The sequence below is a fragment of the Triticum aestivum genome, chromosome 2A (assembly GCF_018294505.1).
Source record: "Triticum aestivum cultivar Chinese Spring chromosome 2A, IWGSC CS RefSeq v2.1, whole genome shotgun sequence".
Taxonomy (NCBI): Eukaryota; Viridiplantae; Streptophyta; class Magnoliopsida; order Poales; family Poaceae; genus Triticum; species Triticum aestivum.
The window spans coordinates 354,766,563-354,785,122 of NC_057797.1; the positions used below are offsets into that span (position 1 = coordinate 354,766,563).

At 41.8% G+C, this 18,560-nt stretch overlaps 1 long non-coding RNA gene across 3 annotated transcripts; it reads right to left on the reverse strand.

Moving 5' to 3' along the window:
- Positions 1-6,247: 6,247 nt before the first annotated feature.
- LOC123185273 (uncharacterized) lies at positions 6,248-10,286 on the reverse strand. Of its 3 annotated transcripts, none has more exons than XR_006493282.1 (4): positions 9,980-10,286; positions 9,490-9,605; positions 9,079-9,320; positions 6,248-7,694 (listed from the first exon to the last, which is right to left on the reverse strand). It is a non-coding gene; the product is annotated as an uncharacterized lncRNA (long non-coding RNA). The 3 variants fall into 3 exon arrangements; XR_006493280.1 differs by having other exon boundaries at positions 6,249-7,694; positions 9,079-9,301; positions 9,980-10,284; XR_006493281.1 differs by having other exon boundaries at positions 6,251-7,619; positions 9,079-9,301; positions 9,980-10,284.
- Between the last annotated feature and the right edge of the window lie 8,274 nt (positions 10,287-18,560).

The window sequence follows — 18,560 nt, forward strand, 5'->3', positions numbered from 1 at the left end:
GCAAAGTCGGTCTGTGCCATCCTTCTTCTGGACAAAAAGAACACCACAACCCCATGGAGATGAACTCGGTCTGATCAGACCCAGACGCTCTTGTTCATTGAGTTGCTTCTTCAATTCTTTCAGCTCCTTTGGTCCAAGCATGTATGGACGCTTGCAAACGGGTTCAGTACCGGGCTCAAGATCGATAACTAACTCACCTGGCCGGTGAGGAGGCATACTCGGAAGCTCTTCTGGAAAGACATCTTGGTACTCGCAAACAACTGGAATCTGAGAGATAGCATCTAATTTGCCCTTCTCATTGAGAGAGAACAACCAAATGTTTTCATCATGAGCGGCATAGATGATCACATCCTCAGAAGATTCTGTCAATTTAATCTCCATGGCAGCACAATCAAGGAAGGCCTTGTGCTTATAAAGCCAATCTATGCTGAGAATTAGATCAATATCAGAGTCGCCGAGAACAATTGGGGAAGCCAGGAATTTATAGTTGCCCATCTTGATAGAGACATCGGGAGCTACCAAACTAGAAGTCATAAGCTTTCCCGGGGAAACAACTTGCATAACTTTCGACAAAACCTTTGTGTCAAAATGGTGCTCTGAAGCAAATGGGTATGACATGAAAGAATGTGATGCACCAGAATCAAACAATACTTTTGCAGGAATGGAGTTAACTGAAAGGTTACCCATGATCACATCTGAAGAATCCTCTGCTTGAGATGCATTCATCATGTTCACCTTAGCATGCTTTGGATTGTGTTTGACCACTACACTGCTTGAAGACCTCACAGGAGGAGGAGGCGGAAGGCACCTTTGGTTGAATCACTTGTTTGCATAGTGACCTTTCTGCTGACACTTGCCGCGCCGTGAATGAAGCAGAGATGTCCTCCCATGCTGCGGCGTCCAGGGAAATTGCCTCACAGGCAGGCGAGGACTCTTACAGGCGCATGTGTGCCCTCGTCCTCAGGCAGATGGATCAGATCTCCAGGTGGGTGAGGTTGTAGGATGACCTGTCAGCCTCGTTTGAACAGTCTACCAATGTCATCCGGCAACTAAATGAGAGCAATGCGAAGCTCCAGGCCGAGCGTGACCTGCTGAGGGCGAAGATCGTCGCAAGTGCGGAGCAGCAAGAGCAGACCACTGCCTTGTTGAAGAGGACCGGCATCATCATCCAGAAACTTATGGACGATAATGCCATGCTGCGCATCGAGCGCAGAAGGCTGGTGGAGGAATCCGTGGATGCTCTCAACCAGCATCTTGAGGACAAGAAAGAGCTCATCGCCGCCCGCCGCGGAGATAAGTTCCTGCTGTGGCTTACTTCTTCTTTTGCCCTTGTGTATATCGGGCGTTGACGCATGTGTCTTTTTAAATTATGATTATAAATATGTAAGACAAATATTATCCAATGTCATCGTCCTTATATTCATCATGCTTGCTATAAGTCGGAGTCGATGTTATATAGGTCCGTCGGATCTTACATCAAGATCTGTGCAAAACTTTATTTTCAGATTTTTCATGTTTCTCTCTTAAATTTCAGTCCAGTGAGACATATAGCCGCGCTGTAGAATAGGTGCTCGGGCGCCATTAATGGAGACATTGGGAGGGAGGTGCGCGGCGGGTAGCGGTCAAAAGGGCTCTCCTCCCAATGAGCATGCGTAGGGGTCTGATCGCACGCCTCCCGTACTCAAATAGCTACCCCACACGGCACCTCCTAGCCAATAAAAAAGGGACGCGTGGACGCATGTAATTGGTAAGTCGAACTCCCATGGTTTCAATAATACTTGCGTTTCGAATTTGTAACATGACAGCACTTGTTTCAAAATGACTTTGTTGATTGTTAATGTCTGCACCTTCGAAATCGGACAGAAAAATTACCAGTGCATGTTGGTGCCATGTTATGAGACCATGCCAAGTTTCATGATTTTCAGGCGTGTTTTGGAATTACAGGAACTAAAAAAACCAAGTTTCTCAATCTTTCCGGCTGAGCCACGACGCCTAGATGTTTGAATTTCACTCCCATCTCTTGCATGGGACCTAGAAATTCACCCAAGGACACACATGTGATTTTTCAAACAACTTTGGTGCAATAGAGCATGCACTTGTAGTTCAAATTTGAATTGTGCACATTAAATGCCCAGAAACTCAATTAATGTATAAAAAGGCGAAACGAGCCCGGAATAATTCCAAAATTTAGCATGGTACTTCCATTTGGTCTAATCTGGCTGTGTAAAAAAATTAAGGCGGGAGAAGGCAGTGTACGTATGTCGTTTCGCACACGGAGGTGACACGTTCCCTCTCAGAACCACGAGACTTCTTGAGGGAAGCTCCGGTTTGCAAGAAGTTTAGACCAAAGCTTGTCCCAATTCAGGCAAAAAAAATACCGCAACATGTTGGTGCCATGTCATGACACCACGCCCAGTTTCATGATTTTCAGGCGTGTTTTGGAATTACAGGAATTAAAAAACCAAGTTTCTCAATCTTTCCGGCCGAGCCATGACGCCCAGATGTTTGAATTTCTCTCCAATCTCTTGCATGATACCTAGAAATTCACCCAAGGACACACATGTGATTTTTCAAACGACTTTGGTGCACTAGAGCATGTGCTTGTAGTTCAAATTTGAATTATGCACATTAAATGCCCAGAAACTCAATTAATGTATAAAAAAGGTGAAACGAGTCCGGAATAATTCCAAAATTTAGCATGGTACTTCTATTTGGTCTAATCTGGTTGTCTAAAAAAATTAAGGCGGGAGAAGGCAGTGTACGTATATCGTTTCACACACGGAGGTGACACGTTTCCTCTTGGAACCATGAGCCTTCTTTAGGGAAGCTCCGGTTTGCTAGAATCTTACACCAAAGTTTGTCCCAATTCGGCCAAAAAAATTACCGCAGCATGTTCGTCCCATGTCATGACACCATGCCAAGTTTCTTGATTTTCAGGCGTGTTTTGGAATTATAGGAATTAAAAAACCAAGTTTCTCAATCTTTCCGGCCAAGCAACGACGCACAGATGTTTGAATTTCACTCCAATCTCTTGCATGGGACCTAGAAATTCACCCAAGGACACACATGTGATTTTTCAAACAACTCTGGTGCACTAGAGCCTGTGCTTGTAGTTCAAATTTGAATTAAGCACATTAAATGCCCAGAAACTCAATTAATGTATAAAAAAGGCGAAACGAGCCCGGAATAATTCCAAAATTTAGCATGGTACTTATATTTGGTCTAATCTGGCTGTGTAAAACAATTAAGGCGGGAGAAGGCAGTGTACGTATGTCGTTTCGCACACGGAGGTGACACGTTCTCTCTCGGAACCACAAGCCTTCTTGAGGGAAGCTCTGGTTTGTAAGAAGCTTACACCAAAGCTTGTCCCAATTCGGCCAAAAAAATTACCGTAGCATGTTCGTGCCATGTCATGACACAATGCCAAGTTTCATGATTTTCACGCGTGTTTTGGAATTACAGGAATTTAAAAACCAAGTTTCTCAATCTTTCTGGCCGAGCCATGACGCCCAGATGTTTGAATTTCAGCCCCATCTCTTGCATGGGACCTAGAAATTCACCCAAGGACACACATGTGATTTTTCAAAAAACTTTGGTGCATTGGAGCCTGTGCTTGTAGTTCAAATTTGAATATATGCACATTAAATGTCTAGAAACTCAATTAATGTATAAAAAGGCCAAACAAACCCGGAATAATTCAAAAATTTAGCACAATACTTCTATTTGGTCTAATATGGCTGTTTACTGCTAGTGCATTTCAAGTTCCAAGTCTCTACTCCCATACTCCACCATCCAAGGTGCTTGCTCTAACTCGGCAGTGGGATATCTGGTTGCATTTTGCATATGGTGTCTAGCTTGTATTGCTCCTAATTAGTGTAAACTGCATCTGCTTAGCTTACACATGATACATGTGAATATGACACGCTTTCCTGTTTTTGGTACATACTATATCTCTCTATCACACCATGTTCTTAGATGAAACTACTCTTCTTGTGTATCCTGCATCAGTCACTTATGATGGGACACCTTTAAGTTGGCAGTGTTATATTGGTTTGCGTCTTGAATACGATTTGTAGCATGTAGTGCTTCTAGTTTGATGAACGCCACCTATGACGAGACCGTTTTAACTTGGCAGAGTGATATTGATTGCACACATATGGTGTCTAGCTTGCAGTGCTTCTAATTTGTTGAAGTGTCTTCTGCTTAGTTACCACATCATAGGTGTGAATATGTCAAGCCGTGCAGTTTTTCGTACATATTCCATCCTCATATCATAACTTTGCCTTTCATCAGAGTAGTGTTCGTCAGTATCATGCGTGAATGAGTTCTGAAGAGCAAATTTTATTCCTTTTTCTTGTCGGTTTGACCTCACAATGCAAAATCAATAAAGCATAAGGAAATTGGTAATGCATTGGATGATGGTGGTCCTTCCGAGCAACTGAAATGGAGGGTCTCTATAGATTCTACTCTGCCATCCTCCCAACAAGATTCGCAAGACAACGCAAGGCTAGACATTAACATAGTTGTGTAGATGATGAGCACATCTCCCCTACTCCACCATCACAGGTGCTTGCTCTAACTTGGCACTATTATCTGTGGTTGCATGTTGCGTATGATGTCTAGCTTGTATTGCTTCTAACTTTGTTGAATTGCATCTGCTTACTTTACACATAATGCCTGTGAATATGACACGTGTTCCTGTTTCTAGAACATACTATATCTGATCACACCATGTTCTTACATCAGACTACTGTTCTTGCATATCCCGCATCAGTCACTTATGATAAGGCACCTTTAAGTCGCCATTGTGATATTGGTTGTGTCTTGCATATGATTTCTAGCATGTATTGCTTCTAATTTGTTGAAACGGCAGACAGTTTGAACTTGGCAGAGTGATATTGGTTGCATCTTTCATATGGTGTGTAGCTTGCAGTGCTTCTAATTTGTTGAAATGCCTTCTACTTAGTTACCACATCATAGGTGTGAATATATCATGCCCTCCTGTTTTTCGTACATATTCCATCCTCGTATCTTGTGTTTTCCTTTCATCCGAGTAGTGTTCGTCAGTATCATGCATGAATGAGTTCAGAAGAGCAAATTGTATTCCTTTTTCTTATCAGTTTGACTTCACAATGCAAAATCAATACAGCTGAAGGAAATTAGTCTGGCTGTGGATGATGGTGGTCCTTCGGAGCAACTCAAACAGAGGATCTCTACAGATTCTACTCCGCCATCCTCCCAATAAGATTCGCAAGACAACACAAGGCTGGACAGTCAACGTAGCTGTGTAGATGATGAGCACATCTCCCGTACTCCACCATCACAGGTGCTTGCTCTAACTTGGCACAATTACATGTGGTTGCATGTTGCGTATGATGTCTAGCTTGTATTGCTTCTAACTTTGTTGAACTGCATCCGCTTACTTGACACATAATGCCTATGAATATGACTCATTGTTCATGTTTCTAGAACATACGTGTAGATGATGAGCACATCTCCCCTACTCCACCATCACAGGTGCTTGCTCTAACTTGGAACTATTATATGTGGTTGCGTGTTCCGTATGATGTCTAGTTTGTATTGCTTTTGATTTTGTTGAATTGCATCTGCGTAGATTACAACTTATACCTGCAACTATCACTTACCCATAAGACATATTTAACTTGGGAGTGTGATGTAGGTTGAATTTCACATTGTCATATATCTTGTACTACTTCTAATTTCTTGAAATGGCACTTACGACGAGACACTTTATACCTGATAGAGTGATATTGGTTGCATGTTGAAATGGTGCCTAGCTTTCATTTCTTATAATTTTGTTGAAATGCCTTCTGCTTACTATTTTTCATACATATTCCATCCTCCTATCATACGTGTGAATATGCAATGCTGTCTTTTTTGGTATACTAGATCATCGATGGCGCGCGTTGCCGCGCCCGTCCATTATGGCAATAGAATGACAGGTATATCATGGCGCAAAAATAAAATTTAAAAATAAATGTTTTTTCTGAACCGCTAATATAAAAAAATAGATGTTAGTATCAACTATAACCATACATCTAAGTAGAAGTGTCTAGCAAATAGTATTTTAAGCAATATCATAAGAATATAGTCTCTTCATTTCCAAAATAATAGCAACATAGATAATTTAACAATACACATTGGTGGAAACAAACCGAAAGATAGAAGATTTTTTGCTTGAGAAACAGCTTTAAGCAACAAGCAGAAACATATTATCATTGAAGAACTTGAGATAAAATTCATCAAAAGTACAAGTTAAAATCATGTATACTATATTGCAATGTGTTGTGCAAAAATAGAAAAATGTAGGTATCCCTATCCTAGACTACATCATTGTGTGATGCTATCCTTCACTTGGTTAAATAATGAAGAAAATTCCAATGCCATCCTTCACTTTTGATGACATCCTTCACCGAATGAAGATGTAATGTGCTGAAGGCATGCATAGAAGTTCTACTGACTAAAAGAATCTTCATATGGTATGCCATTAAAAAAGGCCATATCTCATGACATGGCATTAGTAATTTCTACCTTTTTCACAAGCACAAACAGTTCAACTTTGTTCACAACACAACAATGGAGGTGATAAGTAGCATGTACAATGTAATAGTTCTTACCCATTTGCTGCACAAAATTTAAGAAAAATAGATATCATATAGAGTTGAGAACACAAAGAGAAAAATGACCAATGGAAATCGTAGAACTGTATAATCAGTAAATATATCAGGATTGTTTTGAAGCAAACGGTGCAGCATACCGTTGACTAATCCGGTAGATTTCTACAATACATAGTGCGATGAGCACTCACACTCCCAACAAATGAGTACACTACAACTGTTTCTAACAGGCCAAACCACTGGAGTAGTGAAAACTTATCATTTAGAGCAAATTATGAGATTGGTCACAAACTGAAGGCTAAATAGCCTTAAACCGAGACAGAGAAAATCGTCTCAAATTGGTAATGATAAAACCGAGGAGATGCTTAAGAATATCGGACACAACATTCAACTAATTAGCTTTCCAAACTATGCATGAACCTTTTCAAGGCATGTTTCCTCGGAGCTCAGCCTTTTATCTAAAAAATCTCATTTATATCTTCACATGCAAAAAAATGGATAGATAAACCTCATAACATGAAAGAATTATGTTAGCAGAAGAAAGTTTTAGTGCAATCAGAACATGCGATATAGAAAATTGCACAAAAATTACAATAAATAATGATCTGATAGGGGTAGTAAAAACATAAGCCCAGGCCAAAATTTAATATTGTATAAGGGAAAGGAGGAAATAAAGACATGTCAAATATTGGCCCAAAGGGATTTCGGCAAATAATACTGCGCCAATGAAGTAGTAACTATTTATGCATGGACTATAAGACAGTCACAGATGCGAGGATACATGTTTCAAATTTATGATTTGCTACTCTTCCCCAATGCTTAATTGAAATATACAAAAAATAATATCTAATTAATGGATAGATGGAACTAAAGTTAACAACACAAACAGGTGAATGTCAATAAATGAAAGTACCTAGTAGAAGCAAAGGTTGTTGTTCTCATTCTTAATCGGGTACAGTTTGCATCTCTTGAGAAGCAGGCCTGTTATTGATAAAAGGACACACCAGCAAGAAGTGTGTTGGCATAAAAATATTCAGTTGTCGGTTCCTTATTTCACTGCATAGTAAAAAAATACATTGTTGTAGTGGCAAAAAAAATGAAGTCTAGCCTCTCCAGGAAAAGGAAGCAACATTAAGGACATATGCAAATAAGCAGAGGTTGAAGATAAGAAACCGGTTGGCACAAGTGAAGAACCAAAGGCTATAAGAATAAATATGGGCCAATAAAAGGAACACCATGTTGCTAGCTTCAAGAAGGTAATAACAGATAATGTTGCTGACAGGTTATTTACAATCCATATTGCATCAAAGTGGTCTGCTTAGATGTAAATAATCCTTTCTTGAATAACATTCTACAGTGTGTGCAGTTCAGAATTCTTATTGAATTTAAACTTCAATACTTCTAAATTAGAAAGTCCGAAGCGAATTCTAAACTTGTAATTTCAAGTCTATATTAACCGCTTCACCAAATATACAGTTTAGGATTGAATTGTTTTCTTTTGAGAGACTTGCCTGAACATTACGGGCGCAGTACATTGTCCCTTTTCAGTTTGTTTCTATACAAATTTCGGACTTTCATTGTACTGATCTTATCATTACATAAATGCATCTCATGAGGTTTTGGGGGATGCAGGGTGGAGAATCGGACAAAGGTGGACAAGTTGCAGGTGGCGGTGTCACCTCAGATCTGGTGCGCTGCGCACCGTGCTTGGATGCTAAATAATGTTCATTGAATTTAAACTTCAATACTTCTAAATTAGAAAGTCCGAAGCGAATTCTAAACTTGTAATTTCAAGTCTATATTAACCGCTTCACCAAATATACAGTTTAGGATTGAATTGTTTTCTTTTGAGAGACTTGCCTGAACATTACGGGCGTAGTACATTGTCCCTTTTCAGTTTGTTTCTATACAAATTTTGGACTTTCATTGTACTGATCTTATCATTACATAAATGCATCTCATGAGGTTTTGGGGGATGCAGGGTGGAGAATCGGACAAAGGTGGACAAGTTGCAGGTGGCGGTGTCGCCTCAGATCTGGTGCGCTGCGCACCGTGCTTGGATGCTAAATAATGTTCATTCAGTTTGGTTATTTGCATCAAATTAGGAACCAATGTATAAAGTTTCTTTAACTGATATATAAATGAAGAATAAAATGTAAGAAGTTTTTTTAACTGTCCTGCTTTTATAAAAAGCAAAATTTCCAGCCTCGACATGATCTCTATTGATTGTCTCAGCCCATGATCTCTACTGTATTTGCCAACATCATGTCCAGACGCAGTGAATAAAAATAATCAAACAATACAGATAACAATCTCAAGAAGGGAAGGGGGTTTATCATGTTGACTTGGACGGATAGTTCGCTGCTAGTTGGCCGAAAAGCTCTTGCTGGAAATTGAAATCAAAGGGAGTAAAGAAGGAGATGGATTTCAGGATGCACACCTTGCAAACGATCTGGCCGGACTCTGACTTCATTGTATAGTTTGATGCCATGCTGACGAGCTCACTCCGCTGGCTTCTGCCGACGCAGTGGAAATGGCTAGCCCAGCGTCGCCTCTCCCGCTCGCGGGTCCTCGTCTCCAGTGCCGATGCTTGACCTCCAACTATCTCCTCGCAACGGCCCCCTCCCTCCTCGATCTCCTCTACCCTCCTTCGTCCTACATTTCTTTTTAAGGATACCCTGTCTTAATTAAGGAGAGGGTTCCATGGAGAATAAAATAGGGAGCTAACATTGATAAGTTGAACTTTTTTTTAAATCCCACTAAGATGTTCTTTGTACCTGGTGAACCCATATCTTTAGGATATAATTGACAGATTAAGAACAAGGTGTATGAGAGGACATACTCTGCATACCTCAAAGAAGATGCAGTGTAGTTGCACTTTCATTCTGGTTGCACATTTTGATGACATGAACAACCTCCTGATGCTAGCGTTAACAGTGCCACAATGAATTGTATATTTTCTTCTCCCTGAACAGAATCACCACCAGTCAGGACGTCTGTATAGAGATGAGTTGGGCCAGAAATCACAGGAAGTTTGTACAGATTACAATATTATCATTTGGATCAATGAAATTCAGTTACTAAAGTATGAAAACTCAGGTTCAAATTTCTTGGGTATTGACATCATAAATTACAAAAGGAGCTCTTGGGAAAATTCAATTATAACTAAAGAAAAGATCTCAATACAGAAACGAATCTTAGTGTCTTTGGACAGATTTTTAATGCAGGAATCAAGCTCTTCCCATCTCTTCTCTCGAACGATGATCTAAGAAATATGAGCGCTTGAACATCCCATAAAAGAGATGGAAAGGAGGGGGAGGGGGCGTTCAAAAGGGACTCACCAGTACAAACAATAGACAGATCTGGGCTCTGACGGGCAAAGAAGACACGACATCCATGAAAGAAAGGAGATGGAAACAGAAAGGGCTCCTCATCCCTGCCGCTGCAAGGAACATCGTTCATACTCTCCTCTCCTACCGCGGGAGTCTGCCGTGAGATTGGATGACGCCGAAGGACTGCAGGAGCGGCGGCTTTGGCGGGGTTAGAGCGAAAGGGATGGGGACGAACTGCAGCCATGGGGACGGGGGTGGAGAGACCCTTCGCTAGGGTTTGAGGCCCGGCCAGTAGGCCAATTGAATGTGACACACCCAAAAAAGCCACCGGAGCAGCGGCCCGAAAAGGCCAGCACTGCCTGACACGCGAGTTAGCCCTGCGAACGAGATTTAGGTGGGACTAAAACGACTAAAAGTGACGATCTAAAAGTGAGATGGCCAAAAACGACTAAAAGTGATGATCTAACGGTTAGAAATGCTGATGGTCTGAGAGGACTGGGAGGGTGCTCAGTTTTAATATATCTAAATATTCCATCCTCCTATCCTAAGCTTGCCTTAAATCAAAGTAGTGTTCATCTGTATCATGCATCAACCAATTATGCAAAGCTAATTTTATTCATCTTCTTGTGGTTTTGACTTCATAAGGCAATATCAGAAAATAGGAAGGAAAAGAGTAAGTTAGGGGATGTTGGTGGTCCTCTGGACCGACACAAACAGAGACTCTCTAGATTTGCCACTGCTATTGGTAATGAAGTTGAAGTCCCAAGTCTACATGATGAGTTCATCTCTCATACTCCACCATCACAGGTGCTTACTCTAAGTTGACAGTGTGATAATTAGTTTCATGTTGCATATGTTGTCTAGCCTGTATTTCTTATATTTTGATTAAATTGCACTTGCCGAGTTTACATGTTATACATGTGCATATGACATGCCTTTCTGTGTCTACAATACACTGCATCTATCTATCATACCATGTTCTTACATCAAAGTACTGTTGTTCTGTATTCCCCATCAGTCACTCATGATTGGACGCTTTTAACATGGCAGTTTGATAGTAGTTGCATTTTGCATTGATTTCTACATTGTACTGCTTCTAATTTTTCGAGATGCCACTTATGGCAAGACACTTTTAACTTGGTAAAGTGATATTGGTTGCATCTTTCATATGGTGTCTAGCTTTCATTACTTCTATTTTCTTGAAAATCCTTCTGCTTAGTTTACACATCGTAGCTGTGAATATGTCACGCCGTCCTGTTTTTCTTACATATTCCATCCTCATCCGGTTGTTTTACATCAAAGTATTGCTTGTCTGTATCATTCATCAATGTGTTCTGAAGAGCAATTTTATTCTTTTGTGTTGTGGGTACGGCTTGACATGGCAAAGTCAAAAAAGAGTAAGGAAAAGAATATAGTAGGGAATGGTGTTACTCGTCGGGTGAAACGGAAAAGGATCTGCCCTCGAGATTCTGCTAGTACTTATAGTGCAGTAGAAGGTCCAAGTCCACCAGCTAAATCTACAAACACAGTATCACTTGCTCCACCACCTGCAGCGTCTGCTTCAACTGTACCAGCATCTCAACGAGTTACTCGTTCGTTTGCTCTGGAACTGGCCAGTTCCCAAGCTGCCTTCACACCTAACACTACTTCCAAAGCACTGCTAACACAACAGGACTTGGCAAGATCAGATGAACCTCATGAGCATCAACACCAAGATGGTACCTGACCGATTCAAGTTGCAGTTGCATGCTCCTTTATATGTACTCTCACGGTTCGATGTGCACTAACACTTTCCATATTCGTTGTTGAACTAGCACCACGGTGCAAGCGGAAATAGACATCAGGGATAATGCTTGACAGATTAACAAAATCTAGAGGAAGAATGGAGATCCATTTTGAGGCAGGTTTAAAAAGGCCACGTGATGCTATAGAGTCAACCAAGTTAGTATCAGAGGCAGCCGTTGCCGTTAGGTGTCATGCACGTATCCTCCCAACGTGGATCCAACATAGGAATGAGAAAGACAATACCCAGTTTAACACCTTCCTTGACCATTTATCTGTAAGTAATGTTATTCATCGCAATTTGTAATATTGTCTTGCTCTGTCCCATACTTTCTAGCTTCCTCCTAATAAGACTCACATTCTTTTTTCAACAAATGAGGACCAAGTTGGATCTGAAAGATGATGCAACTAAACAAGCATGCACTCATGTTTTTCAGTCTGCTCTGCGACAGTATCGGTACCACCTTAGAAAATCTCACTTTGAAGGCAAGGCTAACAATGAAATCGCCCAAACATCTCCAGTGGAATATATTACAGATGAACACTGGACAACCCTTGTTAAACACTAGTCTGATCCAGAGTATCAGGTAGTGTATATGTATTTGATCAGACCACATATTGAACTTGTATTTATGTATGTGCCTTAGAAGTGTATCTTCTTCTAGGCTAACTGTTTGAAGAATAAGACCGACCGTTCTAAAGTGAAATTCCAACAGACAACAGGATCTCGTAGCTATATTGCACATTGCAAGGCTCTTGTAAATAGCTAAGTTCCTTCTTTTTTCTGTGCCATATTATCGTATCTATATTGACTTATTCCAAATACAGAGGAAAGCCCTTCTTTTGGTCTTGATCCGTTCACTTTTATGCACAATTGTCTTAACGTATCATTTTACCTTACATGGTTTAAAAGAGATGAAGGATATTCTTTTGGTCTTGATCTGTAATCTAGTTGTGATATTCACGTGCGCACAAAATGATACAATGGCCTATTTGTTTTATATCTGTTTGCCCATGATATGAATGATGTCATACTGTGTTCATCCTACTTTAAACCATGTCTTTTTATCCTTATATGTCAATGAATGTGAGGAAATAGACAATACAATAGGCATGCTACATGGACATATGTTCCGAAAGTGATTTTATTATGTAGTTGGCACTACAATACATGCTAATGCATTACAGTAGTTCACCAAAACAAGTTTTGTATAAACGTGAAACCTACTTTGTTTGTTTTTGTCTCATTAGTAACTTATCTGGTACACTAATCTACAAGTTCAAACTTTCAGCAAGCTATGGAACAAATGATTCAACGGCCACAACCACCTCAAGGTGAAGAGGCTACCACAGGCACAATGTCACCTCTTGCTGCAGTGCATCAGTATCTCTCCACTAACAGTGCGAAAAGCGCCTTCCTGCGTAATTCTGGGTTGGTTGTCAAGGTAACCTCATCCAAATCGCCTACTGAGAAAAATCTTCCAGCTAGAGAGAGTGATATATCGGTGCTCCAGACACAAGTCCAATCCCTAATGGACATTGTTTCGGAAACAAGAATAGTGGTTGACAAATGTCATCAAGATATGAATGGTTTTGAAACCAGACTACCAGGCATTTGCTTCGTTGTTCAAGAGGAATGGCGGAAAAAGGGTAAGATCATGCTGCTCCATCAGATTCTACAGCCTAAAACATTAGTACTCGGGTCAAATGATATGTGCTTCTATACATCTGATGGTGCTTTTATCTGCAAGGACTGTAAACTCTATGCCAACAGGCCTTTTGTTGTATGGTTGGACTTTATTTTGTTGTGATAGAGCATTTATGATGTTGCCAACGGCTGCAGTAATTACGGTGCTATTTTTCTATAGTGTAGGTTTATCTTAGTAATGTATTCGGCCGAAAGCTTCATAGGAGCCCAACATACCAACATTCACCGGGCCCATTCCAATTGGGCTAAAAGCGATTATGGGCCATAATTTGCGTGTAGTCCACTAAAAATATCTGGGCCTAAATCAGCATAAGCTTTCATATTTTTCTGGTAGGCCTATGCCCATAGTGGGCCTTTAACATGCCTAAACATAATTTGGGCCCTCAGTAACAATGGGGCATTTACAGGTGTAAATATCTTGAGCCCATAAAAAACATGGGCCTTTAATAGGCCGAAAGTGAGATTGGGCCCTGATTGTGCAAAATAACCCACTGGTCATTAGCAGGCCGAAATGGTGGCCCATTTACAATGCGGATCATTCACAGGCCAAAATTTAGACGGGCCATAAATGGCTCGACCTACTACACGGGCCTTTAACAGGCCGGAAGTTCGGTCGGGCTTGATTAGTGTCAGTTTTATATGGGCCGTTAATAGGCCCGATGTGACGTTGGGCCACATGTGGCCCATGAATTTCGTCTGACGTTAACAGGCCCAAAATCACAACAGGCTGAAAGTGGCCCAAATCTATAGTGGGCCTCTAATGGGTCGAATGTCAGGCATGGCCGAATATGACCCAAATCCTTCATGGTCGTTTATAGGCCAAAAGTTTCAATGACCTATAAATGGGCCCAAATGAAGAAGGACCTTTAACAGGCTGAAACACACTTGGCCGTAATTTGTCCAAAATACTTAGCGGACTCTTAACGGCCAGAAGTGACCATGGGCCGCGATGATGACAAGTTTAGGATAGGTCGTTGACGGGCTGATTTGACACCACCCGTACGGGCCTTAACTAGGAATGTTGGGCCTTTACCTAGGCTGACCCATTATGGTCTGCAAAATCTTGTGGGCCTTTAGCTGGGCCGGCCCATTATGGTCCGCCAAATCTTTTGGGCCTTTAGTTGGGCCGGCCCATTTAATCTTTATGGACCACTTTTGGGCCGGTCCACGTGTCAACATATCACAGGCGCATCTCGCCCATTGGATGAGTGACACATGTGCCAACGCGGAGCTGACACGTGGTTCCATCAGCCAATGAGAATTTTACACGTGGAAAATTGGCATTGGTCGTGGCTGTTAGCGGGTTATCGGATCCAAAACCGGACCCGGTAGCTTAACGGCGACCCGTTACGGTGGATGCCACGTGTTAGTTACCCTTGACGAAAGCACTTCCATGACACGCTATTTATCGTCATGGAAGTGGACACTTCTGTGATGATAATTTTGGTAATGTCATGGAAACCACAGCACAGGTATGACTATATTGATTCTGTCATAAAATTGTCATGGATGTACATGCATGACAGAAAACGTGACCTACTGTGACAAACACGTATCATAACAGAAGTGTATTTTTTTGTAGTGCTTCTCGGTGTCCCAGCCGGTTCTATCAGCACTAAAATCCCTTTTCAACCTTTTAATCTCTTCTAAGGCGGTTTTCAGCTCTGTTTTGGCCTTTGAAGTTTGTGATTGTTGGGACTGGATGTTTTGCCGCAGATCCGCCACTTGGGATTCTTTCATATTTAATTTATCCTGCAAGATAAATTGATTAAGCAGCAATATGTGGTTATGATAATCACCTTATTTGAAGTCCCAAGCATAATACGAGTATTTTACTTGACACTTGGGGGCTAATGTACATTGCTCTTTTTTGAAGACAAATTTTAATGACCTGGCTAAGTTTCTTCAACTACAGTCGGCTCATGGGGGCTAGATATTTGGATTTGTTCATAAACATGGTGAAAAGTCTGGGCGTAGCCATGCAGATTAAACCTGCCCTTGGGGGCTACATATGCAAAATTGAGCACTGCAATTTGAAGTCTCGGCTTAACTTTCCAGTTTAAGCCGGCCCTTGGGGACTACTCATTTTGATTCAGTAGTTATCAAATGCTATGGCCTAGCTACAAGATCAAAGAGGATATCTAAGTCTACATCATATTCAATTCTATCATTTCAGTAGACTTGGCGACTGGAAACGATATACTGATATGAGAAGTTTTGTTAATGCTTACCTCAAAGCGCTACTTCATGAGGTTAACCAGGCTGGCATCAAAATCACGGCTGGTATGAAGGCTGTTTAGATAACCCACATGAATCTCATGAGCATTGAACTAGGCATAGCTCTCCAGATCTAGTTCCCACTTGCCCTTGTCAGCAGCTCAGATTTCTTCTTTGGTGTTGTGTTTAGACAAGACGGTCGGGTTGCCTGGTGCTGTATAAGTCGTCCCAGTAACCATTATGTCTTCAGCTTCTTGAGCCAGCTGAGCGGGACTAGGCGGTTTAGCATGAGCTGGGTTAACATCCATGGAGTCCATGGTGACAGGGTGCTCTTCTGGTGGTGGATCACCAAGGGCTGCTTCAGAGGTTTGATGCAAAGATTCGGATAATTTCTACTTCTTCTGGTCAGCAACCTTGGGATCTTCAGTCGGTTTATTCACCTTCAGCTTCTTGCCGGGCTTGGCTATAGCACTGAAAATAAGACACATGACGGAATTAGTATATCAATTGAGTAAGTGTTAAAGAAAACAAGCTTAATGTTCTCACTCGGGTGCGGTTTTGAAAAGAGGAATCTGGGTTCTAGTTGAGTCGTCGGAAGAAGAGTGAGAAGTTCCCTGATAGTTTGAATCAGAAGGGTTAAGGGGTTGTCGAATAAGGCCCGCCTTTGGAAAAGCTAAGTTGGGAATCTGCGAAACCTCTGCTCGATGCTTGCGAGGAGCCGACGTGTTGGGTAAGCTAGAGGAGAGAATCCCACCGCCACTGTTCCGGGTTGTGCGGCGAACTTCATGCTACTGCTTCTTCAAAATAAAGTTGGGATCCAAGTAAGCTAAAGGGTGAGAAAACCTTACTTTCCGGCTCGCTTGACGAACTTTCTGTCTTGGCAGAGGTTTTGAGTCGGAGGAAAGTATAGTTAACTCTTCACCATCTGCATGGCTGCCTTCCGCGTCATCCTGATAGTAATCAATGTCAATAAGATGAACAAATAATGAGCCAAAGGAGTCAAGTTCTACCTCCGACTCAGTATCTAGAGCGAAAAGATCAGTTGCATTTGACTTCTTTTTGGCGGGCTTTTCAGGAGCCTTATTTTTTGTCCTGGTTTTCTTGGCCGGTTTTTCCTAAAGCTTCTTGCTCCAGAAGGGGGAATCAGCCTGCAGAAGTTCAAGTAATAATGAGAAGGAAGATTGACAAATAATGATTTAGTGAAAGTTGTTAAAAATACTTACAGCTGGCGGCTTGTTGAGGGTGTAGAAGGGGTTCGGCCCCGCTTTGCTGCAAGTATCTAGACTCTCATTGAGAAGAGTCTTTGTCATATCATTGATTTGTTTCTCATCCAGACGGATTGGAGAGTAACGCAGCGGATCTTTAACATCTCCGGTATACTATCACATTAAGCCGGATCGGTGACTTGAGGGCAAGATTATTCATGCGACCCAGCAACTAACCAGGTCGACTCTGTCAAACCATTCGCCATCAAGGCTTTGATCTTTGAAAATATGGGCATATATTTGGCCCGTCTTCTGTGTTGATCCGGTCTGGGAGAGGATGTCTGTTTCTAAGACGGTTTTCACGATAGCCTGGCAGAGGATTTTCACCTTCTAGAGAGGTGTCTTTGCAATAGAACCAAGTCCGGTTCCAGTCCTTAGGATGGCTGGGGAGTGCGGCAGCAGGAAATGTGGCTTCTTTTCGCCTCTGAATTGAAATGCCCCCTAGCTCTAGGCTGGGCCCGTCCATGAACTCGGTCTGGCGGTTCAGGTAGTAGAATTCCCTGAACAATTCGACCGTGGGCTCCTGTTGAAGGTACACTTTGCAAAACACTTGAAAGTTGCAGATGTTTGAAACAGAATTGGGTCCGATATCTAGAGGATGAAGCTTGAAGAAATGTAGCACATCACGAAAGAATTTTGAGCCAGGTGGGGTAAACCCCCAGAGCAAATGGTTAGTAAATACAATGACTTCGCCTTCTTTGGGGTCAGGAGTGGTCTCTGTTCCCGGGGCCCTCCAATGGATGACGTCCTTTGCAGCTAAGACGCCCATTTGTACATGCTCGCTTGGTGTTTGCTCGGTAACCCAGGAGGCGTCCCAATTGCATGAGGTAACAGTTTTGGTCATTTTGTTGATAAAAGCCTAAAAAGAAAGATATTGTTGGTTTAAGGTTATGCTGTTAAGCCGGCCAGTGATCAAAAAATAAGTGTGTTATGCAAGGCCAGTTCATAGGCACAAGAATAAGTGTTATAAAGATCAGCATGGTTAAACCGGAAGACAATGCTGGGTTGTACAAATTGTGAACATATACTGGTGGCTTAACAAGGGGACTAATGCTATCTGGCAGATTACAGCTTACCTATAAGCCGCCCGCACGTTTTCAGTACGACGGCTTACCCTATATGACGCTGTAAGAATACGACGGTGGCGGAGCTCGGGTTTGTAGAGGCTTTGCGAGGAGGAAGAAAAACGACGAGGCAAGGGTAAAAAGTGAAAAGAAGGACCCATGTCCCTATTTATAAGGAAGTGGATAAATGACATGCGCGGGAATCGAGGAGGCCGAAAAAATGATTATGTGGCTACATGGATGCCTCGATTTCCGAAGGTCCATTAAAATAAGGATATGTTGAGATATTCTAGTCTTTGTGCGAATTTAATGCGCAATGATGTCATGGCGGGTTAACACGATTCTAAGATGAGACGTCATGGCAGGTTACAAGGAATTGATAAAGGAATATTCTGCTAAGTCAAGTAATGAAGATTGATGTGAACTAGTTCAAATCAACCTGGGGCCTAATGTCGAGGATATGACTACTAGGTAAGACCCGCCCAGGAGGGGCCGGGTCATGCGACTGGCGGCTTAAAGATGAAGAGGCCCGATAAGGTCCAAGATATGAAGAT